An 11,155-nucleotide genomic window follows, 5' to 3' on the forward strand; every position below is an offset into this window, starting at 1 on the left:
TATATAGCGTTTGGATCTTTTGATAATTCTTATATCCGTAAGAACCTAAAAAATGTAATATCAGGATAAGATTAAACTTATTTATTTTGTTATTTTAAATTAATACCATTAATAATTTTGAGATGATGTCAATTTAGTGGTTGAGATTATAGTTTTCTCAAGTTCTCATAAATATATGAGTTTTTACAAAGATCCTAACTATATATATATATATATATATATATATATATATATATATATATATATATATATATAAGCCCAGAATCATTATATAATGGTATCTGTTAATGACATATGATCCAATAAGGTCACATTTTATAGCAAGTTATCACTTATTGATTTTTTATTAGAATTTGATTACTATTAAATATAATCAACACTTGTATCTAATTGAGAAATTATTATTTATGGAAATAATATTTTCTAAGAGATAAAAACATCTAGAAACACATATGATATGGTTTATATGTTGTTTTCATCTTTTTAGACATTTAAAAGTCCATTTATATAAAAACTAGTTTATATATAGATAAGATAAATATGCTAGATAATTAAGATGGAGTAAAACACACACGACAAATTCCATCCTTCCTCATAGCTGTGGATTTGATGGTATGGGAGAGGTTATATATTGGTTCTGCTTCTTTAATTGGTATCCTTGACTTTGGTACATAAGTGTATGTATATAAAGAGACTAACGACTTTTAACTAGCTGATGGATTTGAGGGAAGCTAAAAAAGATCTTTTTTTATAAATCAATTTTATACAACAAATAGAAGCGTTCAAAAATAACTAGTTTATTTTAAGATCATTTTAAAAAAACCACAAAGAGGATCCAATTAGTTGAACAAGAAAGCTTATAAACAACCATAGGATATTTAGAACTACAGTCTTTGAAGACTTTGATCCCATTTTGTTTTAAGGAGTTGATGAAGATGACAAAAAATCAATATAGAATCTATATAATATGCATCCACCAACAAGATTAAAACAAAATGGATGATAGTACTAACTTGTAATATGAAACTCGTAAGCCTTTCATGACTTATCAAAAATAAGTCTTAAAGGAGATTTCAAGTATCATGGTCTTTCTTCTTTATCTTTTTATCGCATTAAGAAATATGTAATGGGATGGAGAGAGAGAGAGAGAGAGAGGGCCGAATTCTAACGGTAATAAACCAACAAAATAAAACCCTTTTTCCTCCAGTTTATACTACTCTTAACATTTAAGATATCATATGTCATATGGAGGGCGTGATATTTAAATTACTAGCAAGACACACCCATACCCTCTCATGTGGGAGTTTGTCCTCGGTTTTTTTAGAAGAAAAAAGGAAGGAGTGTTCAACACTCTTTTATTTTAAATAACATTTAGTCTTATATTTTCTAAAAACATTTTAGTCCAGAAGATATAAATGATTTTATATAGCATTTCTAATGATATAATTTTATACATTAACATTAGAAAATATTATTTTCATAAAATATTATTTTCTCAATTAATTTCAAGAGTTATAAATATTTATCTAGAATTAAATCTAATAAATATTCAATTTGTGATAACTTGTTATAGGTGTGACCCTTTATGATCATATGTTATTGACAAAAATCATTGTAAAATGATTATTGAGCATATTGATCAAAGAATCTCCAACTTACAAAAGGTTAATTGTAGATTAACATAAACATTAGTTCACTACGAGAAAATGGGGTATCAGAGACTGATATATTCAGTCTCTGATGATCAATAATCAGTCTTTGATGAGAATCAGGGACTGATTTAGCTAGTCCCCGAAACCTAGTCCTAGATAGTGGATTTTTTATGTATCCGAGACTAAAAATTAGTCCATAATAAATCAAAGTATCAGAGACTGAAGATAAGTCTTTGAAACCATCTTATTTAGTCTCTAATGTGTTTTCTTTGAATCCCAAATTTTATGTCATATCACTCCGTTATACTATCTTTTAGGGACAGAATATCAGTCTTTCATGCTATATCATTAAGTATCCAACACTTTCACTCACATCTTTATTTTCTGTCCTATTAGTCACTGATAATATCTTTCAAAGACAAAATACTAGTCTTTAATACTATCATGTTTAGTCTCCAATGTCTTTTTCTTCGAGGCTCACTTAAATCATATTAGTCTTTAATAATGGAAAACGACACACAATTTACATGTCATAATGTAAAGTGTTTTAAAAAAATATAAAGTTATATACTTTTCATAGATTTACTAATTTTCAAGTTAAATGACAATTAATGTCTCATAATATAAAATAACATATCATACAAAAAAAGGCAATCCCTTTCACAATATATAGTATGTCAAATATAGAAAATTATTCCAATGCTAAACAAATGTAATACATTAACTTTTTCATCATATCAAATCAATTCCCCTAACAAAACACCATATCCAATTAAGACATGTTCAGACTCATTTACTTAAAACAAATGAACTAGTTGAAACACGAGACCCAATCAATCCTCTTAGGGTAATGTGCTCGACTAGATGTGTGGTTCACCTGGTGTCGTGGTTCTCTTTTCTGTAATGAAAACCTTGCCAATTGTGAGAAATCGTCAATTGTGAGAGAAGGTGCCCGAAACTGTTGAATCATGAAAAGTGACCCTCTTGAACTTCAGCTACCGCAATCCACAAGATCCGCAGTCTAGGCCTCATCATCAGCACCCGGAGTCATCATCAACCGCAATCACTTTTACTAGATCACTTTACTTTGTCTACTTTCTGTAATACTCTCTATTGTCCAGTATGCCTTGCATGGCTACTCTTAGAGACGTAATCTAGTGTATTCCTGAGACTCTATAAATAGAGCTCATTCGTTCTTATTCAATACAACTCTGAAGATATCTTTTCTATCTCTCTATCTGATCACACATCTCTTCTTACTCTCAAACCTTACTAGAATATAACTTATTATAATCTCTCTTCGGAGCAAGTCTCTTGTGACTTAATCACTAAATTTGATCTTCCTTATTAACTTGGTTTGAATACATTCCTTGTTATGAATCAACTTATGTGTATACTTGATATAACAATTGTTGTCATTTCCATTTCTTTACTTTTCCGCAACTAATTCTCTAACTATCTAACTGTAACTTATTAATATTATTGTTGAGCTTTTAGATCCTTCGAGATTAACTATTCCGCAACTATACTTGTTCTAACGTTTAGTCAAGTGTGTCTCAAAGTTTTTCTCTCAACAATTGATATCAGAGCCATAGTGGTTGCTTTTTGAAAACAAAACTCTGATTTTCAAAGGGCCTTCTATACCACTGAAGCTCATTTCTTAAAAAAACTAAAAAAATGGCACAATCTTTTTCTCTGACTGTTTCCAACTGTGTTGGTGGTTCAAATCGAGCCCCAATACTGGTAGCAAATGAATATCATCACTGGTCACAAAGAATGGAAAGATACTTAAGGAGACTTGGTAGAGATGTATGGCGATCCGTAGAAGAAGGACCACATGTCCCAATTCTTACACCAGTCCAAACTGACGGCGCTACAGCCAGACTAGGATGAGGTCAACCAGTCATGAGTCGTCCCACCAAGGATGATCTCGATAAAATGGAAAATGATGCTATTGCTTTTTATGAAATCTCTTGTGGAGTTGCTCCTGACAACTTCGACATTATCATAAATTATCAATCCGCAAAAGAGATCTGGGAAGTTCTCAAGAACTTGTACGAAGGCTCAGAACAAGCACAAGACAAGAAGCTGACAACCGCACTCAATGAGTTCAACAATTTCAAAGCTCACACTGGCGAAAGCTTAGAAGACTCCTTTAAAAGGTTCAACCTGATAGTCACCAAGTTATCAAACGCTGGCACCATCCGCAGCAACCATGAAACCAATCTTCAGTTTCTTAATGGCTTGGGAAGACACTGGACTACGGCCAAGATGATAGTCCAAGGTGATAGAAAGATTCACTCTTTGTCTCTCTACAAGCTCTATGGAGAACTGCAAGCACAAGAATCCACCGTACTCAAAGATTGTGCTGACTTCGGAGGACCACTTGCTCTCATAGCACAAGCTTCACCCAATCAATCCTACTCTCCCTCGTATGACACTGCACCGCAGTCATACGAAGCTGATTCAGAGTATGATGATGAAGAAGAATATAGGAAGGATATTGCTCTGGTTAGCCAACAGTTCAACCGTTTACCACCTCCTTCCTTCCAAAAGAATCAACAGTTCAACAAACCTCCATTCAATCGTAACTTCAACTCTCAGAATAACCACCCTTGATATTCCAAAAGTTCTCATCCACCACCGCAATCTCAGAATACTCAACCAAAGGAGGTACCGCAGCCCATCCAAACCATTGACTCTGGTGCTCCATCAGAAAACAAAAGTGATATTGTAATTTGTCATAAGTGCAACAAAGAGAATCACTTTGCAAAGGATTGCAAGGCCAATGTAGTGAAAGACAGAGCATTCTACCTTAGAATGGCTCAAGAACTGGAAGATAAGGAAAAGGCAAGGGCATACGTAGCCCATGTCAAAAGAGACCATCAAGTTTGGTCATCCGGAGATGAAGATGAAGCCATCAGCAGTATCAAATGAAAAGGGAAAATCTGCATGCTGGCAACTGCAGATGATGATGAGTCTACAAAGCTGGAAAAGAACTACTGCTACATGGCAAAGGATGGAACTCTAAGCATCGTCGAACAGGCTTTGTGCAAGGAGGAACAAGAAGATGAATGGTTAATTGACAGTGCCTGCTCCTTGCACATGACCGGAAGGTTAGAATACCATCGGGATTTCAGGCCAATTTGCAACGGTGGAAATGTCACATTCGGCAACAATGTGAATGGGGTCATCCGAGGTTATGGTGTTCTCACTACGGGGAACTTCTCTATTCAGAAGGTTGCTTATGTAGAAAGCCTTAAACACAATCTCATCAGTGTTGGCCAACTATGTAAGGCAGGCCATCGAGTTGAATTTGATGATCAATTTTGCTATATAATGACAAGTGATAGGAACACGTGTCTGATCAAATCCCGATCCGAAGGTACCATGTATCCTCTGGATGTCTCTCTGATCATAGGCAGACCGCAGTTGTGTTTCCTATCCAAAGCCGTATCCGAAGTCAGCTGGCTATGGCACCGCAAGCTAGCTCATCTCAACTTCAGGCACATCAACAATTTGGTCACCGAAGAACTAGTCAGAGGACTCCCTATTCTCAAATTCAGCAATGATACTCTCTGTCCGGCATGTGAATGTGGAAAACAATCCAAAGAAGGTCACCCTATGGTGATTGTGTTGGGTTTTGAGCATTCTAACACTCCTATGGTATACATGCAACCCTATAAACCTTGGATCTATGTTTTCTCTATTATATATGCAAATATTATCTATTTCAAGGTTTCATCCTAACTAGCATACTATGAAGCACCTATACTACAAAGTTCTAGTTAGCTGACATACCTTTTGATGTAGCTTGATGTCTTCAAGCTTTAAGAGCTTAGCCCCAATAGTGTGGAAGCCTCAAATGGAATCACAAATCACCAAAACACCATGGAAGAACTTGAGAGAATATGTAAGCACACTAAAATCGACCCACTCTTATTTTCACACACTTGTGCCAATTTTGTGAGCCAAGGACCCCTTTATATATTATGGAGGATTAGGGTTACATCCATGTAAACCCTAATACCCATGACCTTTCATTTACATAGGATGCATGGGTTAAAAGCTCCATGGACCATCCATGAAAGCTTAGCCCAACCTAAATGAACTTGGCCCATTCCATATATATAAGAGTCCAGATTTAATTAGTTCTTTTTGATCACTTAATTAATTCTAAATTAATTCTTGATCAATACTAATTAAATAATATGATTCCATATTAATATATTAGAACTTATAATATATTAATATAAATCATAAATATACTATTCTCAAAAGACTATCCATATAAATTGTGCCGGTGAAGTGCAACCCAAGTGGACCATGCCGGGTCGGGTCAAGTACATACCAAATATAGTTATGGACTTAGACATTAATCCAACAGTCTCCCACTTGGATAAGTCTAAAACTATTATTGAGTTTGACTTCAAAACGTAACTGGCAATCGTAGCTCTTAAAGCCGCTGTCGAATTCTGACCTTGTCAATGACTTGTCCATTAGATAAGGGATCATATATTCCTCCATTCTAAATATCATATGGACTGAGACATGGATTATAATCATTCTCTCTGTCCATTTGTTGTTTCCCGATTTTCGATTTACGATGACTGACTGATTGAACAAATCAAATCAGTCCTGGCTTGGCCAAGCACTCACATGTGTCATCGCTAAATCATCGAGGGGCCCACATATATCGCTTTTATCCCAAAGGTAAAAGGAATGGATAAACTTCGACTTATATGGCTTGTTCTACTACTTGTTGAATCATACACAAAAGCACGTTTTATAACATCGAGTTACCAAATGCGTTTTCGTGCAATCAATGTATAACCAACTCATAGTAACAACTCATATCTCTAGGTTTGAAGAATATAAGATATTATCGTCTCATGATCACTCGTGATAAAATCCATCAAGTGATTCAAATGAGCGCGGGTTGAATCCAATACTCATAACTTATGAGCACTCATGAGTGTTGTAGCACCACTTTGTCCACCAACTTGGACCTCTACAAACCAACCCATAACAGTCTTGATTCATATCTACTTCCAACATATGACCGACTGTGGATGGTTTGAATAACTTAATCATTCCGGAAGAGCGACTTAGTTATTCTGGAAGTCAAAACATGCAAAGTGAAACACAAGAATAAATGAATCAAATATGGTATCAAACCCTATGAATATAAATAAACACTTTTATTTATCACCATACTGATTACTCATTATTCATTGTTTCGGTTTTATCAACTTTATACTTGAATTAAAAACACTAGTTGTCCCTTGCTCCAAGCATGTACACTATGTTTTTCTTAAACAATAGCTTTGGCATACACCAAGTATGCACTCTATGTTTGTCTATGATCCTTACTTTGTGAACTAGATCGATTGAACATAATTTCAATGATTCTCTTTTCACACTCCCAAATCGTTATCGGAAAAATGTAAGAATTCCAAATTCCTATCATTTATCGAAATTTGTTTAGATTTTAAACTTATATGCACTGACTCTCTTGTAATGAATGTGTACAAAGTCACAAAACTTGTTAACAATCATTACATGGCATTCCAATGAAGATCAACTTCATGAAAATTAAGTCTCATATTCAAAGTACATAGCTTTGAACATGCTTCTTGCATTAAGTTTTTCTAATCTTACACAGATAACTTCCACCTATGGAGACAACCCCATATTCCCATTTTGACTACCCCTTCTGAACAAGAGTTGCCTCTTTTCAGATTAGGTCAATATGGTCCTTCCAAAGTTAACACTATACTTCCAGCTGTCCTTGAGCAACCAATCTTTGGTAAAGCCTTAGATTGTCCTCGACAATTGCTTAATCACTTTAGTCATATCCAATTCTAGATATTTTCCTCTTAATGCCCCCGGGCATTTGGAAAATTTAGAAAGGATGAATTTTATAGCACATGCAATCGTTCCTGTACCCAAAGCAAATGGGACACGATTCATGATGTCTCACGTAAAGACATGATTCTAGACCAGTGTTTTGCTACAATATTTTTTATTTGCCATGTTCTCAAGATTTGACTATGAACAGGGATGCCGTAATCATAATCGAATTTTGAAAACACAATATATAGAATTTCCTTAAGTTGAACCAATCCAACATGAAATTCATATATATATATATATATTCTTGACTAAAGATGATTAAAATCTCAATCTAAGCTTAAAATCTCACTCTAAGCCTTTTAGAATTGACATGAAGTATAATATCCTCTCCCTTAATTATAGCAAAACAACTTTTTCAACCCCTGCAACCTCACGAATTGAAACATTTGTTTTCTATAATTAACATTGCTAACTTGCAATACTTACCATAATTCTCATGCTCCCACTAACATGATGATTATTAGCATAACACTCATGCTCCCACTAGCTTTGACATGTATCCAGAAAACAGCTGGACTTCTAGAAGTCAATACTTTATTGACTTTCTTACCAAAGTTCAGATTTCTGATACTAGATTGGTTTGATAAGATTTATCAAAATCATAAACCTTATTTTAGACAGCTCACAGGTGTGTCTAAACAATTTCAGAACTATGAAAAGCGATGCCGTAATCATAGTCTCAATTGTTTAGATTTTTGCCATTTCTCATAAGTCCATGTTAGTGTGTCGGATAACCATGCACGCTCCACTTAACGACTTTGAGAATGCAAAGATTACAATTGCTATCTTACTTAAAATCTACTTGGTGGAAGTGTTTCCTCACCATCATTTTCATGAATCGGAGAGAAACCTTATGACCCTTAGATTTTATGGTGTATGTGTTCTTATCCACGTGAATTTGTCAAAACCATAATCACAAGACTAGGTTAGTGACAAATCCTAACTCATATGGATTGAACTTGTGCAATCTTAACCTCTTGCCACCTGGCAGCACAAGGGCCTACCATTGCTTCCAAGTAGTTATGCAAACAACTGAGAACATGTAGAACTCAAATGTTATAGCTAACTTAAATGGAATGGGCAGAGAAATGTCAACACGATAGGTTATAAACCTCTAGTTGTGTGCTAGTGATGAAATACAAGTTGTATTCTTGATTAGTTCTTGAAACCATTTCAGGATCTTTTAGACTCCCACTGTCTTCTTGACCAATAAGACTTTCTTGCCAAATATTCAAGAAGTAGTGTGGATTCTTAATCAAGACAAACACTTCACACAATTGGCCTTAGTTGGTCTTTGTTTTATCCAAAACATCACAACTTACCAATTTCAAATGTACAAGAGTAGAAAACTTTTACTCTTACATTTGACAAGTGTTATAAACCTTCTTTAAGATGTGTCACTCAAATTACAATCTTGGATTATGTCTCTAAGATTTGTTTTGGAACGAAGTATGACTCATCTTCTTGATTTGACCACATCAACAATTCATGACTTCTCTTCTTAGCTATCAGAATGCACTTAGAGGATGAATTGTGATATGGTCTCATAATCTTTAAGATGACCATTAAATATGATACTAAAGTACTCTCCCATCTTTTCAGATTTGAGAAACTTTTATCATTCTGCCTAATTTGATTCTTCTTATTCGTTCTGCTATACATTGGAACTTTTCCAATGTCTCAGACTTATACTTAAGCTTGTAAGTATAACCATATTTACTAAAATTTAGTAAATTATGACGAGTAGTCTTATCGATCTTTTGTGGTGGACTCTGATCAGTGCACAATGATGTGTACTTGATCCCTTAGTCCTTCACTTGACTCACATATACATGTGAACAAGGAACTAGTCTTAAATTTTTCCAAAAATGAAACTTCTCATTCATCATACTATACAACTTGCATGATTCCAAGTTTCGGTCCAATTGAAACTTGGGTGATGAGAATCTTTCCTTACTTGGTAAATTTAGACACTACCACAAATGAAAGAATCAAATTCATTTTTCCAATGTTGCTAGAAACATACAAACATCAAGTTTTCATAAATGGCATTGCAAGGAGATATAAAATAAAGTAAAACTTTTATTTATTTATAAAAATACGGAAAAACCTTTCCTTATAATGCAACTTGAAATGAAAACTATGCTATTACATGTTTCCTAGCAATCTATCATAACTCCTAAGAAGTAGCTCAAGAATCCGATCTTCAACCAAGCAATAGAAATCCATATTCACGATCAGATTCAGCATACTCTTTTCTTTAAGTTTCCTTCCCTTTGCTTGATCCTACTAAATATCAAAATGCAACCGAGTCACATTTTGTATTAAGAATCATCAACTGGTAACTTAATAGAGTTAGATAGTGGACCTACCTGAAGCAGAGTCAAACTATTGATTCTTCTTTCTTTCAGGTAGCTTGGGCAGCTTCGCTTCCAATGCCCCTTTTCTTCACACTGAAAACATATAGACTCTTTGGGAATGGTACAAAAGGCTATTCCAGACTTAGACATTCACTTTACCTTCCGGTCAACTGGGTTGACCAAGGCCGAGCCCTTTCCATTGGGAAGAGAAAGCTTTTCTGGACTTCCAATGTTACCATTGTCCATGTCCATAGTAGTTTGAGAAATAGACCTTCCATCCATATTTGCTTGACTATTGCACCAAATCATTTCTGATTCAGCAACAATTAGAAAATAAGAAAGATCCATTAGGGTCATGTCGTGATCTGTCACATAGTAGTCTTTCTATATGACTCAGGAAGTGACTGAAACACCCAGTCAATAGCCAACTTCCTTGGGACAACGACACCCAACATTCTCAACCTGTCACTGTGTGACTTCAGTCCTAAGACATGAGTGCACACATGACTTCCAATTTGATGTTTTATTGTGAGTAGGGATTGAGTGATCTTGAACTTTTCAAGTCTTTAAGCTTGTGGGTCAGGGAGAATAATTGGAGGAGGTGGAGGAAGAGAAGTATGACTTCCATGAGCCAAACTCGGGAAGTCATATTCATTAGGAAAGCTTGGTTTGGGAAGATCATTATTGTCTAAACCAGACATCAACAATGGGAGAAATTCACGTAAAGTTGATTTAAGTCCTTAATATAACACCCAATATGATATATTAAGGCTAGGACCCAGCAAACTATTTTATAACTTGGAAGAGGGATGTCGTAATCCAAGCTATAAAATATTTGAAGGTAGGTGAATGACGATTCACCAATTTCCACCAAGATAAACGAAATGTATTATTAGGTTTTAATTGGTTTTGAAACTCCTAGATTCTTTTGAGATTCATTGAACTTTTCAATGGCATGTTTCAATCTCGATTGTGCCCTTCAGGTTTTGTGATTGGGATGCCGAGGATCACAAAACAAGGTGTGAAGTAACCATGCAAATATACTTGGTACCCTTAATATTTACCCCTCAATCGATGTGCCGGTTAACCACACACGCTCCAACGACACTATGATAAACATTAAGTTACCATTTGCCTACCTTGTTCAGTCCAGGTTAGTGTGCCGGTTAACCACACACGCTCCACTAACAACTTAAACAAAGTGCAAAGTGTAATTTCATGGATTAG

This window comes from Lactuca virosa, chromosome 8, assembly GCF_052849685.1.
Source record: "Lactuca virosa cultivar CGN04683 chromosome 8, Lactuca_virosa_CGN04683_v6, whole genome shotgun sequence".
Taxonomy (NCBI): Eukaryota; Viridiplantae; Streptophyta; class Magnoliopsida; order Asterales; family Asteraceae; genus Lactuca; species Lactuca virosa.